The sequence below is a fragment of the Pyrus communis genome, chromosome 15 (assembly GCF_041283825.1).
Source record: "Pyrus communis isolate YQ-2024b chromosome 15, ASM4128382v1, whole genome shotgun sequence".
Taxonomy (NCBI): Eukaryota; Viridiplantae; Streptophyta; class Magnoliopsida; order Rosales; family Rosaceae; genus Pyrus; species Pyrus communis.
The window spans coordinates 39,116,131-39,138,237 of record NC_142579.1 but is presented as its reverse complement, the minus strand read 5'-3'; the positions used below and the strand labels follow the sequence as shown (position 1 = coordinate 39,138,237).

The 22,107-nt window shown below is 34.1% G+C and overlaps 1 pseudogene; it reads left to right on the top strand.

Annotated features, from left to right (window-relative positions):
- Positions 1-13,625: 13,625 nt before the first annotated feature.
- Positions 13,626-15,507, top strand: LOC137729653 (aldehyde oxidase GLOX1 pseudogene; annotated as a pseudogene).
- The last annotated feature ends 6,600 nt before the right edge of the window (positions 15,508-22,107 follow it).

Below are 22,107 nucleotides of genomic sequence, written 5' to 3'. Positions count from 1 at the left end.
AAAGTGAAAAATATATTAGTGAGACCCAAAAATAAGGTTTTACCCTCAAGAATCTCAACGGAAAGTCTTATCTTAATTTTCAAAACTTCACGGTGAGGTGAAGGTGAAAATAAATAGATTGAACGGATTTAAATACGACTAGGCGAGGAATAGCGTGGTACCGATCTTTCCCAATTCCAATTTTTTTATTTATTTTCTGCTTTTTTGTTTTTTCCTTTGAGTTTTTTCTTCGTCCGTTACTTTATTTGAGTAACCACTATTAAATTCAAATATCTTTAAATTTAGGTTTTAAATCGTTGTAAATATGTATTATAATAGATAATAGATTTTGCACGGAAAAATATATTTTGAAGAATATGAGTTTAATAGTTTGTTGTTATGGTAAGAGAAATAAAACAAACATAAGAAAAAATAAATAAATAAAGAAAAAACTAAAAAGAAAAAATTGAAAAGGGAGATTCGGTTTGAAGGTAGCGTGTCGTACTAAGAACTGTTGCTAACACACTGGCAACAGATCATTGGACAATAGGTAGTCCGGTACTGATCGTATCCTTTTCTATTTCATTTATTTATTTTTTGCTTTTTTTATTGAATTTTCTTTTCTTCTTACTTTACTTTATGTAGATTCAATACCTTTTGATTTAGATTTATATCCCCATTTTTCGTACACCGGCTTACCTCTTTTTGTGTGCCCCAAGTGGCCTTAGTTTGTGCGGCAAATCCAGCCTCATTTTGTGTGCGACAGATCCAGTCTATTTTTGCGTGCGATAGACTATTTAAGTCGAACTAAAAAAATAATGAAAATATAGTAGTGAGGTTTAAAACATTGTTAAAATAGGGTTCCACCCTCAACAATATTAATGGAAAGTATTACTTTAATTTTCAAACTTCAAGGTGAGGCGACAGTGAAAATAAATATTTTGTACGACAATTTATATACAAATTTATAAAAACTTCAAGGTGAGGCGAGGGTGAAAATAAATAGTAGGTGAATGTGAAAATAAATAGATTGAATAATGATTTATGAACGAATTTGCAAAATCGACTAATTTTCTATCTATAATTCTATTTCGTGACTTGGTAAAATCATTAAAAAGAAAAAGAAAAGAAAGCTTTTTGAAGTCAATAAATTAAAAGATCATTTCGAATGGGCTTAGGTGAAAATAAATAGTTGCTTTATGTACGAATTTGTAAAAACTGACAATAAACCGTGAGTTAGCCACATTTTTCGCCAAAAAAAGCAAATTTTGTATTTTCGCAAAATATTTTCCGTGAGCATTAAGAAAAAATTATATGGCATTTGGCAGTGGATTTGTGATTTATTGAGCAACAAATGTATATTTATTAGGTTATTTAAGTCAAAAATTAAAAAAATAAGTAAAAAATATAGTAGTGAGGCCCAAAACATTGTTAAATTAGGTTCCACACTCAAGAATATTAATGGAAAGTATTAATTTAATTTTCTAACTTCACATTGAAGCGAATCTGAAAATAAATTGTTTGAACGGCAATTTATGTATGAATTTGTAAAAACCAACTAAAAATTGTGAGTGTTAACTCATGTTTTTGTCAAAAACGCAAGTTTTTTATTTTTGTGAAACATTTTCCGTGAGCATTAAGAAAAAATTTATAAGGCATTTGGAAGCGGATTTACGATTTATTGAGCACCAAATGTATATTTAGTAGGTTATTTAAGTCGAAAACTTAAAAAATAAGCGGAAATATATAGTAGTTGTCACATCATGGCCCGGGCCTCCACCACAATCTGAGCTCGACTCCACCGTAACACGATATTGTCCGTTTTGGGCCCTGACCACGCCCTTACGGTTTTGTTTTTGGGAACTCACACGAGAACTTCCCAGTGGGTCACCCATCTTGGGATTGCTCTCGCGCGCTACTCGTTTAACTTCTGAGTTCTGATGAAACCCGAAGCCAGTGAGCTCCCAAAAGGCCTCATGCTAGGTAGGGATGGGAATATATATATAAGGATCATTCCCCTGGGCGATGTGGGATCTTACAATCCACCTCCCTTAGGGGCCCGACGTCCTTGTCGGCACACCACAGCCAGGTTTAGGCTCTGATACCAAATTGTCACATCACCGCCCGGGCCCCCACCACAACCTGGGCTCGACTCCACCGTAGCACGATATTGTCTGTTTTGGGCCCTGACCATGCCTTCACAATTTTGTTTTTGGGAACTCGCACGAAAACTTCCCAGTGCGTCACACATCCTGGGATTGCTCTCTCGCGCTACTCGCTTAACTTCAGAGTTCCAATGGAACCCAAAGCCAGTGAGCTCCCAAAAGGCCTCGTGCTAGGTAGGGATGGGATATACATATAAGGATTACTCCCCTGGGCGATGTGGGATCTTACAGTAGTGAGGCGCAAAACATTGTTAAAATGGGGTTCCCCCCTCAAGAATATAAAGAAAAATATTACTATAATTTTCAAACTTCACGGTGAGGCGAAGGTGAAAATAAATAGTTTGAACGACGATTAATGTACAAATTTGTAAAAACTGACTTAAAAGCGTGAGTGTTATCCCACGTTTTTTTGTCAAAAACGCAAATTTTTTATTTTTGCGATATATTTTTCGTGAGCATTAAGGAAAATTTATAAAGCATTTGGAAGCGGATTTACGGTTTATTAAGCAACATATGTATATTTAGTAGACTATTTAAGTTGAAGAAAAAAAAAAAGGCAAATTACACAAAACTACCTCAACTATTGGGCCAATCACAGTTCCATACCCCCATCTTTAAATATTTCAATGTCATACCTTATCTTCTAATTTGTTGCAATGTCATACCTTCTGTCAGTTTGTCTGTCAATTCCTCAGTTAAATGCTGACGTGGCTTCAGTCGGGGCCCACTCCCTATTAAAAATTTAATTAAATATTTAAAACTAATAAAATCATTTAATAATTTTTTTTATATGGGGGACACCCACCCCTACAAACCCACCACCCCTTCTTCCCCATCCACTCGTGTCCCCCAACCTTCCTTTACCACCAAAACCAAAACCCCACCGCCGTCATCTCCACCTTCCTCCCATGGTGCTCATCCCCCTCCCCCTCTTCCTACACACCCATCACCCTCACCAAATTAATCCTTGTAACCAATTTCAAACAAAATACCCCAATTCCACCCAAACCCTAACCTTAACCCTAAATTTCAATTTCTTAGCACTAATTATCCCCATATCAATGTCCACAATACCGCCACCGCCGTCTCCCACGGCCTCAGTCTCCACCACCATTGCCGTCATCCATGGTCCCAATCTCCGCCTCGCCTCCTGTCCTAAATTTCAAATTCACCTGTTTTGAAGAAAGCTTCGGGCTTTGCTCAAGGGTTTGTGGGTTTTGGCTTAGGGGGCGGGAGGTAGTTGTGCTTAGGTTTTGGGGTTAAAAGATAGCGGGTTTGATCAGGTTTTTCTGGGTTTTGGTTTGGGGTTCGGGAGAGGAGGCGGAGATGATGGCGAGAACCATTTGGGAATGGAGGCAAGATACGAGTTTGAGCTGGGTGGTGATTGGCAGATGAGTGCTGCGGTAGGGTGGTTCTGGTGTTGGGTTGGGGGAAGACGGGAGCAGGGAAGAAGTGTGAGGAGGATAAGGGGTGGGTCCCATATTTGTTTTATAAAATATTTAAATGATTTGATTTTTAATTTTTTTAATATTTAGTTAATTTTTTAATCTAGTTGGAATAGGAAGTGGGGCCCGTTTCAAGCCACATCAACATTTATTAGAGAAATTTACAGAAAACCTTACGAATGTCTGATATTGTAACAAATTCGTAAGATGAGGTATGACATTAAAATGTTTTAAAGATAGTGTATGAAACTATGATTGGCCTAATTCTTGAAGTAGTTTTGTGTAATTTACCCAAAAAAATAAGTGAAAATATAGTAGTGAGGTCCAAAACATTGTTAAAATGGGGTTCCACCCTCCAGAATATAACGGAAAGTATCACTATAATTTTCAAACTTCATGGTGAGGCGAAGGTGAAAATAAATAGTTTGAACGACGATTTATGTACGAATTTGTAAAAACTGACAATAGGGTTTTACCCTCAAGAATCTCAACGGAAAGTCTTACATTAATTTTCAAAACTTCACGGTGAGGCGAAAGTGAAAATAAATAGATTGAACGGTTTTAAATACGACTAGGCGAGGAATAGCATGATACTGATCTTTCCCAATTCCAATTTTTTTATTTATTTTGTGCTTTTTTTTTTCTTTTAAGTTTTTTCTTCGTACATTACTTTATTTGAGTAACCACTATTAAATTCAAATATCTTTAAATTTAGGTTTTAAATTGTTGTAAATATGTATTATAATAGATCTTGCATGGAAAATATATTTTGAAGAATATGAGTTTGATAGTTTGTTGTTATGGTAAGAGAAATAAAACAAACATAAGCAAAAAAAAAAAAAACAAAAATTTTTTTTAAAGGGGGATTCGGTATGAATTTAGCGAGTCGTACTAAGAGCTTTTGCTAACAAGCTGGTGATAGATCCTATACAATCGGTAGATAAGTACTGATCGTATCCTTTTATATTTCATTTATTTTTTTTTTGCTTTTTATATTGAATTTTCTTTTCTTCTTACTTTACTTTATGTAGATTCAAATACCTTTTGATTTAGATTTATATCCCCATTTTTCGTGCATCGGCTCACCTCGTTTTGTGTGCCCCAAGTGGCCTTAGTTTGCGCGGCAGATCTAGCCTCATTTTATGTGCAATAGATATAGTCTCTTTTGCATGCCAGAAGCCCGCCAATGTTTTCGATGAGTGAGGCCCGTCTCCCTTTCTGTTCGCCTTGGTTTGCCTCGTTCTGCGTGCACATAGTCTATCTCGTTTTGTGTGCATCAAGCCCATCTAATACCCACATTTTTTTTGTTAAAACTTCAAAAAAATTTATTTCACGAAATATTTTCCATGAGCATAAAAGAAAACTTTATAAGACATTTGGAAGTTCCTTTACGGTTTGGTGAGCAATAAAAGTATACTTAGTATAATATTTAAGTCGAAAACTAAGCAAATAAGTGAAAAATATAGTAGTGAAGCCCAAGACATTGTTAAAATGGGGTTCCACTCTCAAAAATATTAACAGAAAGTCTTACTTTAATTTTCAAAACTTCATGGTGCGGCAAAGGTGAAAATAAATAGTTTGAACAACGATTTATCTACGAATTTGTAAAAACCGACTAAAAACCGTGAGTGATAACTCACATTTTTTTGTGAAAAATGAAATTTTTTTATTTTTGCGAAGTATGTCCTGTGAACATTAAGGAAAACTTTGGGTTAATTACACTAACACCCTCTGAGGTTTATCGTGTTTTCACAAAACCCCCTCATGTTTGAAACATAACACTTACACCCCTTGATGTTCTAATTCACTTTCACATAACCCCTTTAGGGCTAACATCACCTTAAAATAATTTCTTAAAGACAATTTTGCCCTAATTATTAATTACTTTATGAAAAATCCTTGATAAATAAATAGAATAAAAATTAAAATTAAAATCTTACATTAAACAATAAAAGAAAATTGAAGAAATCTTGTTACCTTCTTCCTCTACACTGTTAATTCATATCCCAATCCTCTTTTCTTAATTGGAAAAACCCTAGCAGAACAAATCTTTCTCCTGTTAAATCCTTTGGGAGTTTCAGAGTATGAATGTGGTCGGGTAATTTCTTCCAAGAAGCCAAATCAGGTACTCTTCTCCATGTTTGAAATCAAGGCTTCCTTCCATATCGTTTTCTCGTTGAAATTGGTTTCAGTTTGGGTGAACAAGGAGTGAAGGAGGTTGACGAAGAGATGGAGGAGGTGGCGATTTAAGGACAAGAACAGAAAGAAAAAAAATTGAGAGAAAGATCTGAAGATGCATAGGTGGCTTTCTATTTTCAGTTTTTTTTTTTTTTTTTATGGTTAATGTATGATTTTGAAGTCCAACAAAAAAAAAATCTATTTTCTTTATATTGGTTATTATTATATGTATTTTTAAAAAGCCTTTTCTATTTTTTAAAGTAATTAATAATGGGGCAAATTTGTCTTTAAGAAACTATTTTAAGGTGATGTCAGCCCTGAAGGGGTTTTATGAAAGTGAATTAGAACCTTAAGGGGTGTTCGTGTTATGTTTCAAATGTGAGGGGGGTTTTGTGAAAACACGATAAACCTCAGGGTGTGTTAGTGTAATTAACCCTATTATTCACTTAAATAATAAAATTTTGACGATGTTAATCGAATGGTTAAATAATTTTTTGTTTAATCAAATTTTTGCAGAGTTAGTCATTAAAAATTGTACTAAAAAGTATACGGTGATCATTACGAAGACATTGTATAATGAGAATGAAGAACAAAAAAAGAAAAGAAAAAGAAGAAGAAATTAGGTATTGAAAATATTAGAAATATCAAGAAAATGATTGGCAAGTAAAAAAAATAAATGTTTTGACTGAAAAAATCATATGTAATAATTGAGGTACCTTGACGATGCTATCCCATGTCAACAATCATAATTATATATACCAATTAAGTCGAGCTGTTTTTTATTCACGATCCCATTCTGAGATGACAAATACATTATAAATTTAGTAGAAGACTGTATCATATGTATTATGTATATGTGTCTAACAAACCGTATCAAACAAATTCTCGTTGATCTTTCATCAACCGTATACATAATCATGGAATCTTTTAATATAGGCGCTTTAGTTTTGAATTTTTTATATCAAACATCCATGCCTTTTAGTGATTTGATTAAATTTTTTTTTGTCATAATTTTGGTGTTATATGCACATGATATTGTAACAAAATTCCTATAATCTAGTATTTTGATTACATTCTCATCCATAGAGATAATTCTAAAAAAAAAAAATTAAGTTGATTAGATTCAATTTATTTTCATAATAATGTAAGAACCCGTGTTTTTTATTTTGTTAGATTTATGTGAAGGTTTAAATTAGGAAGTGGGATCCTTCCCCACTGTCGTCAATCCGTCTTTCCATACCACAATTTCCTTCTTCTACAAACATCATCATGACTCTTCTATCTTTTCAACAACATCATCATTATATTAATACTTTTCTTTCCTCCATTATTTTGTTCTTTGAAAGAATTTTGTAATAATTACTCGTAGAAGAGTAGATAGGTTGTATTGTTTTGAGCTAGTGACATAGAATGCTAAGAGTAGATTTTGAAGTAAAGTTTAGTAAATTTTGAGAACGAAACTTTTTTAAGAAGACTAAATTGTGAGAATCCGTGTTTTTTTTGTTAGATTTCTGTGAAGTTTTAAATTAGGAAGTGGGATCCTTCCCCACTGTCGTCAATCCGTCTCTCCTTACCACAATTTCCTTTTTCTACAAACATACCCTTTTATCTTTTCAGCATCATCATTATATTAATATTTTTGGATTTTTTTATTAGCATCCCACGTATTGTTGAATGCACCTCATAAAAAATTTAATATTAAATTACTTATGTATTCTACTATGCAATGATAATTTTGACCTTATTAAGTTTAAAAAAATTAAGAAATTTTCAAATACACCCCACATCACTTTTAACGTATTATTTATCTTCTTCAATTATCAAAACCATCACACCCTCCATTATCCTAACTAATGAAACTACAAACACATTGATTGAGAAAACCCTAATAAAATGTCTATGAATATGCCAATGCTATTGGTCACTGTGACTGCAAGAAATTATTTTCCCTCCAACCACACATTATATCACATCCCGGCATTTAATATGTCGAAAAACTTCAGAACTTATGCCCTTAAAACAGCTCTGTGAATTGCAATACCAACAGCTTGAAACTTTCGATAATTCTTTTTTATGTTTTTTTGTTATAGAAAAGTTACCTAAGATCTTGAGTTTGGAAGTGACATAGGATTTTCCAATCTGCACAAAGATTAAAAAAAAAAAAAAAAATTAAGATAAGTGTTAGCGTCCAAAGTTGTTAATGATAATATGCTATCAAGCTGGAAACGAAAAACAAGTCAATCATATAAGTAACTAGCCTGGGAACAGCAGGGTATCTAGATTCAATCCATCAAAACAAAAAATGAGTATTATAAAATTTCAAGAAATTGGGGTGTATATAGAAATATTATGTGTGTTTTGAGAATGTGGGGAGTGAGAGTATTATGAAGAGGTATGTGGGGTGTATAAAGATAATTTTTAATTGAAAAAGTAAATGTGGGGTGTATTAAGCATGTAGGGTTTATTCAACAATTTGTGAGGTGTTAATATAATAAGCCAATACTTTTCTTTCCTCCACCATTTTTGTACTCTTTAAGGATTTTGTAATAATTACTTGTATAAGAGAAGTTTTTATTTTTCGTTTTTACTTTTTTACTTTTTTACTTTTTGGCTTCGTTATAGTTTGGGTGATGACCATCACATCTTGATTCGGATGTTTAGGTAGACATTACAGATTGTGGTGTAACAATAATGCTACAATTTAGCAATAATTATCTACAATTTAAGATATTTTCTTTCCAAAATAGTTTAAAATATTTTTAAATCCCACAAAATCAAACATACCGAAATAAGTTTTTCTTTTAGTACGTTAAGAGAAAATATGATTGAGAATAATATAAACGTACCAATACACAATGAGTACAAAATTAAACGTACCAAAATAAAAATAATGTACCAATATTAACAATATGTATCAAATCATATGTACCAAAATTACAAATAAACGTACCAATGAATGATTTTTGTAAATTCAAACGTATCTGCAGATAATATATACGTAATGTATTGTACCTAATAATAATTCGTCAACAACTATACTTAAAAAAACAGCAAAAAAAAAATCACAAAAAATTTGAAAAATTTACACAGAGCTTTTATGTTGATCACCAACTATTTGAAAGAAAAATAAAACCATTTGGAAAAAGAAATAATATTAAATGTTTGCATAACACAAAAAAAAAAAAAAAAAAAAAAACTGTGATTTAAAAAACATATCTGGAAGAGGCGAAAATATAGTTTAATTACTAATATCTCTATTAAATAAGGAAAAGTGCATCATGCAGATAAAAGGATAAATTCAAAAATTATTTTAATTTTAAAAAAATATAATAATGACATGTAATTTGGCTTGATATGGTTATTGGTCAAAACATTTTAATCAAATTTAAAAAAAAACATAGATATTTAATTTAAATGATATAAATAAACGGTAGAAGATTCTAATTTTCCCCATAATCATCAAAGTAACCTAATAGGGAAAACATATCCCTGAAAAATATTGGTTTGTTTAGCAGAATGTTGCTTTTGTTTAAGGACAAGGATTGTCTGCACTCCCGTGCCCTCTTGTTTTGTGTAGTCACGGTTAAATCACGTCAATATTTTATATTATTTTTTTATAAAGATAATAAGATAAAAATGATAGTAATATAAAATGTTGACGTAATTTAACCGTAACCACACAAATAAAAGAACACGGAAGAACACCGAAAATGGAAGGAAAGACAATTCTTGTCCTTTGTTTAAAGCTAAGGACCTCAACAATTTGTGTGGAGAATATTGTTTCTTTACATTTATTTATTTATTTGGGTAGCACCGAAAGAGAATGAACTGATTCGAGCAGCCATTTGAATTCTAACTAAAAGCTTGTCATCATTATTTAATTTTAAACGTTTCAAAAGTCATAATCCATAGTTTATTTTTTCTTTTGAAAAGGATAAAAATTACAAAGAAAATCTATGCAGATCTATTAAACTATACAATATATATGGCATGAAGGAAGGTACTGTTAACGACATAAAGAAGAGAGCTTTAACGAAAAACTCTCAATACTGTTCACTTTAACGAAAAATCACATTTTTACACTAAAAAGTCAATCCTGGTACTATTTATTTTACCATTTATTTTATCCTTATTAAAACTCAAAATTTTCAAATCATTTTTATTAGTTTTCCTAATAAAGAAACCAGAGATGATATCTTGTAGAAGACGAAATGAAGAATTGTAACAGAGAGAAATAAAGAGACAAGTGAAGAATTTGGAACTTTGTTATTTTTACTGAATAATTACAATGAGTTGTACATTCTGTATACATAGCTCAGAGAGCTTTCATAAACTCTAAACAAAAGCTTATTAACAAACTAACTATTATAACCATTGCACCTGACTCGATACTGTTATAACAGACTTCTAACAGATTAACTATGGTGAGATGGCATATGAGTTGACAGTCAACTATAGTCAACAGGTAGTTTACTCGTCCATAAGTACGTTGAAAAATAAAACTGAAGATCAATCGAAAAAGTGGCAATCAAATAGTATAATAGATATATTTGACTGCAAGAAATATTATGCACACTAGTAAAAAAGTGGATAACAGGTTTACCCTAAATATAAGGGATTATATTTTGCAAGTTGTAACCAAGACATATTCTGATGGTATTATCCGTCTAATAAATATTTATCACGTTTTCAAAAAGTAAATCGCTTAACGTGTCACATGATATCTTTATTTACAAAAGAGGATCTCCTGGATGAGATAATGACAAGATATCAGTGTGGCTGTTTATGCCAAAAGATTCTTTCTTTTTGCACGTGTATTATTCAAGCTTTTGCTTCTGGATGTTCAGGTCCTTTGTTAAAGTGAAATAAATAGGAATTGAAACTCTGCTGGCCCATCCTTCAGCCTTCAGGTTCCAGATGAGATAATATAATTAAAAGTAAAAATATGATGAAAATATAAATAGAAAACTTTATTTTAACCCTTGACAAAGATGATTTTTAAATTAAAATCATGAGTAAGATCAAAATTTAATTTTAGTCCATTGATACATTAATAACCTCATCAATGAGGTTTTTAACTTTAATCCTTCAAGAATATTGAAATTTAAAATAAACTTGGTGTTAGATTACATATTGATTATAATCCCTTTATGTGTCCTTAATTCAAAATAATTAATGTTTATTTAATATCTCCCATTAAATATATTTAAATATTTATTAACATACAAATTTTAATTTATTTTTTGACCAAAAAAGAGTTTCTAATTTATTAATTTTATTTAACATTATTCAAACTTGAAAGACTCAATTAATGTACCTAAATGTTAGTACCGAAATGTATTATATTGAACTAATGTATTTAAATGTTAGTACCGAAATATATGCACTGAAATGTATTATATTACATTAATGTACCTGAATGTATGTACCAAACTGTATGCACTGAAATGTTAATACTGTAATGTATTATATGGAATTAATGTACCTAAATGTTTGTATCGAAATGTATGTACCGAAATATGTGTACCTAAATATATGCATCGAAATGTATTATAATGAATTTAATGTACCTAAATGAAGAAGACAAAGTACATCGAAATATATTGTATAACAAAAATTAGTTTATCTAAATGTTTACAACAAAATATATTACGATAAATGAAATGAAAATGAAAATTATAATGAAATAAAATTAATACATTAAAAATTAGGAAGAAAAAGAGAAATAATTAAAAAATCAAAATGTAATTAATAAATAGAAAACTTCATTTTAATCCTTGGCAAAGATGATTTTTAGATTAAAGCCATGAGTAAGATCAAAATCTAATTTTAGTCCCTTGATACATTAATAACCTAATTTTTTAATTATTTCTCTTTTCTTCCTAATTTTTAATGTATTAATTTTATTTCATTATAATTTTCATTTTCATTTCATTTATCGTAATATATTTTGTTGCAAACATTTCAATAAACTAATTTTTGTTATACAATATATTTCAATGTACTCTGTTTTATTCATTTAGGTACATTAAATTCATTATAATACATTTCAGTGCATATATTTAGGTACACATATTTCGGTACATACATTTCAATACAAACATTTAGGTACATTTGTGACATCCCACATCACCCAGGGGTGTGATCCTTATATGTATATTCTCATCCCTACCTAGCACGAGGCCTTTTGGGAGCTCACTGGCTTTAGGTTCCATGGAAACTCCGAAGTTAAGCGAGTAGTGCGCGAGAGCATTCCCAAGATGGGTGACCCATCGGGAAGTTCTCGTGTGAGCTCCCAGAAACAAAATCGTGAGGGCGTGGTCGGGGCCCAAAACGGACAATATCGTGCTACGGTGGTGGAGCGGGCCCGAGAAGTGGTCCCCCCCGGGTGGGGATGTGACAATTTGCTATCAGAGCCTAACCCTGGTCGCGTGTGTGCCGACGAGGACGTCGGGCCCCTAAGGGGGGGGTGGATTGTGACATCCCACATCGCCCAGGGGTGTGATCCTTATATGTATATTCTCATCCCTACCTAGCACAAGACCTTTTGGGAGCTCACTGGCTTCGGGTTCCATGGGAACTCCGAAGTTAAGTGAGTAGTGCGCGAGAGCATTCCCAGGATGGGTGACCCATCGGGAAGTTCTCGTGTGAGCTCCCAGAAACAAAACCGTGAGGGCGTGGTCGGGGCCCAAAACGGACAATATCGTGCTACGGTGGTGGAGCGGGCCCGGGAAGTGGTCCCCTTCGGGCCGGGATGTGACAACATTAGTTCCATATGATACATTTCGGTATTAACATTTTAGTGCATAAAGTTTGGTACACACATTTAGGTACATTAATGTAATATAATACATTTCGATATATATATTTCGGTACTAACATTTAAATACATGAATTCAATATAATACATTTCGGTACTAACATTTAGGTACATTAATTGAGTCCTTCAAGTTTGAATAATGTTAAATAAAATTAATAAATTAGAAACTCTTTTTTGGTCAAAAAATAAATTAAAATTTGTATGTTAATAAATATTTAAATATATTTAATGGGAGACATTAAATAAATATTAATTATTTTAAATTAAATACACATCAAGGGATTATAATCAATATATAATCTAACACCAAATTTATTTTAAATTTCACTATTCTTGAAATATTAAAATAAAAAAACGCCTTTTTCTAATATATAAACCTGTCGCCCTATTAACTTCTATACTTTGCATCGCTCTACTTAATTACCCTCATCACTAAGCTCAATCCAGTGGCTTCTAGCCAGCTTGATTTACTAGCTAGCATTCTAACTGAAATATCAGACTAATTAGGTTGAAAGCGCGCTTCAACTACGAGAAAAGGTCATCTCCAAATTTCTTTTACTAAAGTTACCGGATCAAATGATTCGGATCTTTGAAATTTCATCTAATAATCTACTTGTTTTGACTTCTTAAAAACTATAAATAAATTTTTACCGTTAAATGAAATTTAAAAGATCGAAATCATTTGATCCGATAATCTCTTCTCAACTACAACATTCCTTATCGCTTACCGGGCACCTTGTCGGTCCCACGCGATTATAATACATGTGTGTAGCTCAAACCCCAATATTCAAACAGGTCCAGGTTGGGAGTTGAGGCAGATCACTCACATAGCGTTGAAGCACAAATTAAGAGATTCAAACCCTTTCATCTCTCCAATAATTGTTTTGCCGGGGTCCGAATCTCTTCTCAACTACAACAATCCTTATCGCTTACCGGGCACCTTGTCGGTCCCACGCGATTATAATACATGTGTGTAGCTCAAACCCCAATATTTAAACAGGTCCAGGTTGAGAGTTGAGGCAGATCACTCACGTAGCGTTGAAGCACAAATTAAGAGATTCAAACCCTTTCATCTCTCCAATGATTGTTTTGCCGGGGTTTTCTTTGTATTGTTTTTTGTTTTTCACCTTGCTCGGTTGCTTTTTCCGTGCAAGGATGTGTTTTGAATGAAGTGATTTTCTGACCCAAGAAAGTTAAGAGCTTCAAAATACTAAAAAAAAACACGAGAAAAAAATGAAGCCAATTAGTATAGTTTCTGATCTCATGATTTTTTTATTAGTTCTCTTGTTATTTCATCTCTCCCACACTGCAGGCAGCTCTTGCAGGAAAGCGTGGGCATTTCCGCCATGCACATGCAACTCCTCCGCAACGACCGCGTCATCATGTTCGACCGCACCGACTTCGGCAAATCCAGCTTGTCACTAGCGAACGGTACATGCGTCCGAAATGACTGCACCGCCCACTCCGCCGAGTACGACGTCCAAACCAACACCGTTCGCCCCCTCACGGTTCAATCCGACGTTTGGTGTTCCTCCGGCTCGGTAGCTCCCAACGCCAACTTGATCCAAACCGGGGGCTTCAACGACGGAGAGCGTCGCGTTAGGGTTTTCGAGCCCTGCACGGGTTGTGAATGGAAGGAGTACGAGAATACCTTAGGCGTGAGCCGTTGGTACGCCACCAATCATATTCTGCCAGACGGACGGCAGATCATCATCGGCGGAAGGCGAGCGTTCAACTATGAGTTTTATCCAAAGACCGAGTCTTCGAGCAATGTCCACAGCTTGCCTTTCCTTGTGCAGACTGACGACCCCAACGAAGAAACAATCTTTATCCTTTTGTTTTCCTCAACGTCGATGGGAATTTATTTATTTTCGCAAATAATCGAGCTATTTTGTTTGATTATGCGAAGAACAACGTGGTTAAAACCTACCCGCAAATACCCGGCGGCGACCCAAGGTCGTACCCTAGCACCGGGTCAGCCGTTTTGCTGCCGTTAAGGAACTTGACGGCTCCATCTATTGAGGCTGAGGTGGAGCTCCGAAAGGGTCTTATATTCAGGCAACAGAGGGTATTTTTGTGGAAGCTCTAAACACATGCGGTCGGATCAAAATAAACGACCCGAACCCGCAGTTGGTTGTGGAGACTATGCCTCAAGCTAGAGTCATGAGTGACATGCTATTGCTCTCAGATGGCACCGTTGTGACCATCAACGGAGCATCTTTTGGGAGTGCAGGTTGGGAACTCGGACAGAATCCTGTGCTCGAACGACTTGTGTACCGACCAGACAACGCTGTTGGGTCGCGGTTTGAAAAGCAAAGCCCTGCCAACATACCACGAATGTACCATTCCACCGCTGTATTATTACGTGATGGTAGGGTACTCGTTGGAGGTAGCAACACTCATGAAAATTACGAGTTAGCCCACGAGCTATTCCCAACATAATTGAGATTAGAGGCATTTAGTCCTGATTATTTGGATGCCAAGAACTCGAAGTTGCGTCCAAGAATTGTTGATCCCAAATCACAAGCTAAAATCAGTTACGGAAGAAAATTATTCATTCGGCTTTCATTGACGGGAAACATGGCAACGAATTTGGTGTCGGTGACGATGGTGGCACCTTCATTTAATACACATTCGTTCTCAATGAATCAGAGGCTGCTGGTTCTTGCAGTGAAGACCGTCAGAAAGGTAGGGACAATGACGTACCAAGTTCAGGTGACGACGCCGGCTTCCGGTAATCTTGCGCCTTCCGGATATTATCTTCTATATGTGGTGCATCAGCAAATTCCAAGTGAAGGCATCTGGGTCCAAATTTTGTGATGACGTGAAAGGTATATTATACAGTTTGTATATTGCTCTCTCCTCTTCGTTTTAATTTTAAAATAAAAGAACATGATCAATTGTGAGTTAAAAAAATTAAGATGTTCATAGACAGAACAACTTGATTAAGCAACTTGACTTTTTACAACAAAAAAAAACAACTTGATTCCACTTTGCAAGTTGTATTTGTACTTCTTTTTATATTTGTAACTTTACCAAAGAAGTTCTAATTTTTTCTTTAATTCGGACGAATAAAGTTGTATTAATTTCCATCGAACTTTTATGGCTCCAGTTTTGGATACAATGAAATTCAACGATTAAGCAAATAGTTGATATCAGACTTTTCTGTCTGATTAATTTAAAATTAATTAAAGTACAGGAAGCTTTTATAAATTAAAAAAATCAGTGTTGGAATATTTGGTGAATATAAAAATCAAATAAAATTTTGAAGACACACTAAATCAAGGAAGAGGATCCTCTCCTAAGCTCAGAATGGGGATCTCCTGATCAGCCCATCTGGGCCGTTTAAATTTAATCCAACGGCTTTAAATATGGAGTCTTTTAAAAGTTATAATAATTATAACCGTTTGATTAAATTTGAACGGTCCAGATGGGCTGGTCAGGAAGATCCCCATCCTGAGCTCAGGAGAGGATCCTCTTCCCTAAATCAACACACCTTGTGACGCACAATTTAATAGATGGAGTGAGGATCCTTGCGGGATCCTCTTTAGAAGGATTTCAGGGATCCTCTAATTACATCCGTTCATCGTATATCGTGCGATTAGTTTTCATCACGTATTGTTTATATTCAATTTAAATAAAAAAAATTACAATGATTTCTGATGGCACGATGTACGATGAACAGACGTGATTTGAGGATCCTTATAATCCTCGCTCTAATAGATGTGCTCGACGTACTGTTTTATATGACTTCATTTGTATTTTAAAATGTACCACCAAATCTTTTAGTTTTGTGTATTTAAAGAGCATCATCCTTACAAAATGAGCTATAATGTATTAAATAGATGTGTTACTAATAGTATCTTGACCAAAAAAAAAGATGTGTTATTAACAGTAAAAAGAATTAAGAGGTTGAAAATTCAGGCTAAGCCACACATATATATTATTTGTCATCAATAATAATTTAGTATTGAAGCTAGCCAACTAAGAAAGTCACACCAAAAACTCCCACTTACAGTATGATAATGCAATTTAATTTTTTATCTCATCTTTATAGGAATAATACCATCAAGATTCCTTGCCCATTAATTTGATCAAGTTGGCCATTTATGTTTTGTCAAAGTTTATTTGGATTGAAGACCTTTTTGATGTTATTTCGAATGTTCTTTTTGGTATTTGTATCAGTTATTAATTTTATAATAAAATCACTACCATTTCGTCTCAAAAGAAAAAGTTCTAGAGTTTAGGATTGCTACAGACTATATGTCAACAAAGAACAACAAAATATTTAGACACAAAACTTATATACTTGAAATAGCATCACCCTTAAAACAAGGAAAAAAATCATCCAAATTCATCAATCTAAACCATGGAAATGAGAAATTTCATGTCTCTTATGCGATACTAAAGTCTAGAGTCTTTTGATGACTTAACTGATAAATATTTAGACAAAGAAGAAGTTATACCTTTGGCTTTTACTGCTTCAGCAGTGGCACTCTAACAAATCCAAAGAAGCTATTCCTTCGAATTCCGCTTCAGCAGAAAAATTAGACATGAGAGAAATCCAAGAAAATTCTCACAAAGCTGCCTCTCAAAAGCTTGGCATGGTTTACGGTTGTTTCCAAAGAGTGGAATGCAAATACTATATGGCCCTGAGATCAGAAATTAAGCTGGTTATTGGATGCTTGCACTACTACAAAATTATCTATAACTGGTGGTCTAAAAACCAACAACAAACGTATATTACTATCAGATTTTAAGCAAAATCCGACGGAAAATGGATGCAGTAGCGGATATAATAAGCGACAGAATTGCCAGCATCAGGAAATGAATTTTTCGATAGAAATACTCTAAAACCAACAGAAATTGTGTCGGATATAACCGACAGAAAATATATTAATAATGAATAAATAAGAGCATTTTTGTCGGTTAAAACCGACAGAAAATACTAAAACTGACAGAAGAACTTCTGTCAGATATAATCGACAGAGCATTTATTAATAAGAATAAATAAAAGCATTCTTGTCAGATAAAACCGACATAAAATATATTAATAATTAAAAAAATATATAAACAACCACTTTCTGCATTTTTCATATTCACAGCAAGATCAAACATTCACATTCCATTAGAATTATTCAATCACAGCATCGTTTGTTTCTACATGCACACATTCACATTCCATTAGAATCACTCAATCACAGCAAGGATTGCTCATTCAATTGAATCTCTTCCCAAAATCGAATGAAAATCGAAATACTTACAGTGTTGATGCGATCTATGATAATGGAGAGCTCCTGGTGCGCCAGCTGCAAGTTCTCCACCATGCTCTGCCATTGTTGTGAAATCAAATAGTCAAATCCTAAAAAGCACCACTGCAAATAGCATAAGAAAATCGAAATTAATCCTAAAGAAATTGGGAGAGAAGATATGAAAAGGTAATACCTTTCGGCCCTTTGAGTTATTGGTAAAAAACCCCAACAGAGCAAAAGCCTCCAACTCCAAAGACTGTTGTGGGATTTTGAAGAGAGCGAGAGAGAGAGAGAAAATATCAGAAGAAATGAAGCAAGAGTCACCACAATACATCAAAAGCCTCAAACTCCAAAGACTGTCAGTTAAACCCACGAATTCAAGCTTACGTTAGCCCAACAATACATTAAAAGTCTAAATTGAGCTAAATCCCAAGAAGACAGTCACCACCTAGCTTCGAACTTAACGATATTCGCCGGAATTCGTCGCTGTGATGACATGCATGCACAGATTCAAAACAGAGATTAAACCCCAGAGATTTTAGACATAATACTCATCACAGATGGATTAGAACCCACACAACTAGGAGGGGAAAATAATTCATACCTAAGATGGAGTTCGAGAGAGCTGAAGCTCTCAGCGTTAATAGCAGAGCACACGGTGATGCACCAATGATACATGCAACGCTGCAGGTTGATTCCCCATGTCCCAAGGGTTCGGGGTTCAGATTTTTTAGGGTTGATTTGGTCAGAATTGAGAGGAATGGCGGGGGTTTTACTCGGAGCTTAAAGAGAGGGAGAGTGTTGAGAGTTAAGAGTTGGGTTTCAGAAAAATGAATGAGATGAGTGGGGGTTGAATGTGGGTATAACCCCACCCTAGAAAGTTTTCATTACTATCGCTTAAAACTGACAGAAAATTTTCATTCCTGTCGGTTATAACCGACAGAAAAAAAAAGGGCAGAAAAATTCCCCCCAAAATTTTGTTACGATTTTAAAAAATAAAATAATAATTGTTTGGTTTAATAAATAAATAAATAATATGTATTTAAATAGAATATGTTTTTAAAAATTAAATAAATAATTTTTTTTTTGTTGAAAATAAATAATTGTTTGGTTTAATAGATAATAACCCATGTAAAATATGCAATAAGGAAACAAAAAGATAATTGTATAATGAAAATGTCATTGTTTAATCTACCATTTTAACACGATATGCATTCTATGAAACTTTTTTCAACGATCCAACCGTCAAACTTATTTGTATAGACTCCGAGATTGCATACGTAAAAATTCGTAAAAAACAAACATTCAAAGATTACGTAACGGAACAAAAGTTTCGACGGTTATGAACGAAAAATCACAATTTAACGGTTATTTTAGCTCTGGTTTTGATGATTTTTTTACAGCTACACTCCTCAACCCTATAAGAATGCAATGAATGAATTTGATCTTCAATTCAAAATATTTACACTAGTGGATACCACAAAATCTTATTTTATACTTAATGGAAGTATAATAATAACTCTAAATGTTTGTTTAATCTACCATTTTGATACGATATGCATTCTACGAAACTTTTTTCAACGATCCAACCATTAAACTTATTTGTACACACTCCGAAATTGCATATGTAAAAAATCGTAAAAAACAAACATTAAAATACTACAAAACGGAACAAAAGTTTTCAACGGTTATAAACGAAAAATCATAATTTAACGGTTATTTTCGCTCCGATTTTAATGATTTTTTACAGTTACACTCCTCAACCCTATAAGAATGCAATGAATAAATTTGATCTACAATTTAAAATATTTACACTAGTGGATACCACAAAATCTTATTTTATACTTAATAGAAGTATAACATTAACTCTTGAGTGTTTATTTAATCTACTGTTTTTATGCGATACACATTCTACGAAACTTTTTTCAACGATCCAACCGTTAAACTTATTTGTACACACTCCGAGATTGCATACGTAAAAAATCGTAAAAAACAAACATTCAGATATTACATAACGAAACAAAAGTTTTCAACGGTTATAAACAAAAAATCACAATTTAATGGTTATTTTAGCTCCGATTTTAATGATTTTTTACAACTACACTCCTCGACCCTATATGTGACATCCCACATCACCCAGGGATGTGATACTTAAATGTATATTCTCATCATTACCTAGCACGAGGCATTTTGGGAGCTCACTGGCTTCGGGTTCCGTAGGAACTCTGAAGTTAAGCGAGAATGAGGCTTGAGCAATCCGATGATGGGTGACCCACTGGGAAGTTACTCGTGAGTTCCCAAAAACAAAACCGTGAAGGAATGGTAAGCCCAAAGCGGACAATATTGTGCTACCGTGGTGGAACGGGCCCAGGATGTGATTCGCCCCGGGCTGGGATGTGACAATTTGGTATCAGAGCCTAACCCTGGCCGTGTTGTGCCGACAAGGACGTTGGGCCCCTAAGGGGGTGGATTGTGACATCCCACATCACCCACAGATGTGATACTTAAATGTATATTCTCATCCTTACCTAGCACGAGGCCTTTTGGGAGCTCACTGGCTTTGGGTTCCGTAGGAACTCCGAAGTTAAGCGAGAATGGGGCTTGAGCAATCCTATGATGGGTGACCCACTGGGAAGTTGCTCGTGAGTTCCCAAAAACAAAATCGTGAGGGAATGGTAAGCCCAAAGCGGACAATATCGTGCTACCGTGGTGGAGCGGGCAGGGGATGTGATCCGCCCCGGGCTGGGATGTGACAATTTGGTATCAAAGCCTAACCCTGGTCGCGTGTGTGCCGACGAGGACGTCGGGCCCCTAAAGGGGGTGGATTGTGACATCCCACATCGCCTAGGGGAGTGATCCTTATATGTATATTCTCATCTCTACCTAGTACGAGGCCTTTTTGGGAACTCACGAGCAACTTCCCAGTGGGTCACCCATCATGAGATTGCTCTAGCCCCCTTCTCGCTTAACTTCGGAGTTCCTACGGAACCCGAAGCCAGTAAGCTCCCATTAGACCTCGTGCTAGGTAGAGATGAGAATATACATATAAGGATCACTCCCCTGGGCGATGTGGGATGTCACACTATAAGCATGCAATGAATAAATTTGATCTTCAATTTAAAATATTTACACTAGTGGATACCACATAATTTTATTTTATACTTAATGGAAGTATAACATTAGCTCTTAAGTGTTTATCTAATCTACCGTTTTGATGCGATACACATTCTACGAAACTTTTTTCAATGATCTAACTGTCAAACTTGTTTGTACACACTCTGAGATCACATACGTAAAAAATCACAAAAAACAAATGTTTAAAGATTAGGTAACAAAACAAAAGTTTTCGACGGTTATAAACGAAAAATGCAATAAACGAATTCGATCTTCAATTTAAAATATTTACATTAGTGGATACCACAAAATCTTATTTTATACTTAATGGAAGTACAATATTAACTAAGTGTTGGTTTAATCTACAGTTTTGATGTGATACGCATTCTATGAAACGTTTTTCAACGATCCAACCATCAAACTTGTTTGTACACACTCCAAGATCGCATACGTAAAAAATCGTGAAAAACAAACATTCAAATATTAGGTAACGGAATAAAAGTTTTCAATGGTTATAAATGAAAAATCACAATTTAACGGTTATTTTAGCTTCGATTTTGATGATTTTTTGCAGCTACACTCCTCGATCCTATAAGAATGCAATGAATAAATTCGATCTTCAATTTAAAATATTTACACAAGTGGATAAATCTTATTTTATACTTAATGGAAGTATAACATTAACTCTTAAGTGTTTGTTAAATCTATCAATTTGATAGGATTTACATTCTACGAAACTAGTTTCAACGATCCAACCATCAAATATATTTGTATATACTCCGAAATAGCATGTGTAAAAAATCGCACAAAAAAAAAAAAAAAAAAAAAACGTTCAGAGATTATTTTGGCGGCCGTCCAAAATTTTGCTTTGTTCGTGTCGAATACATCCGACATGGCCATGAGTGATAAAAAAAATATTTTAAACATGTGTTTATTTATTTATTTTTAATCATTATAACATTTTAAAATAATAAAATCAAACATGATAGAGTACACCAGATGTTCATGTGTGTTTATGTGCTAGACAATGTGTTTTGTGACGCATTGAAAAAAATTGCTTGAATTTCTTTGTATCTTGTTGCTTGCCTGTGAGGGAGCATAATCTTTATTACAAAAATGATAGAGCTTCAGATTGTAGTTTGTTGTTATTATTC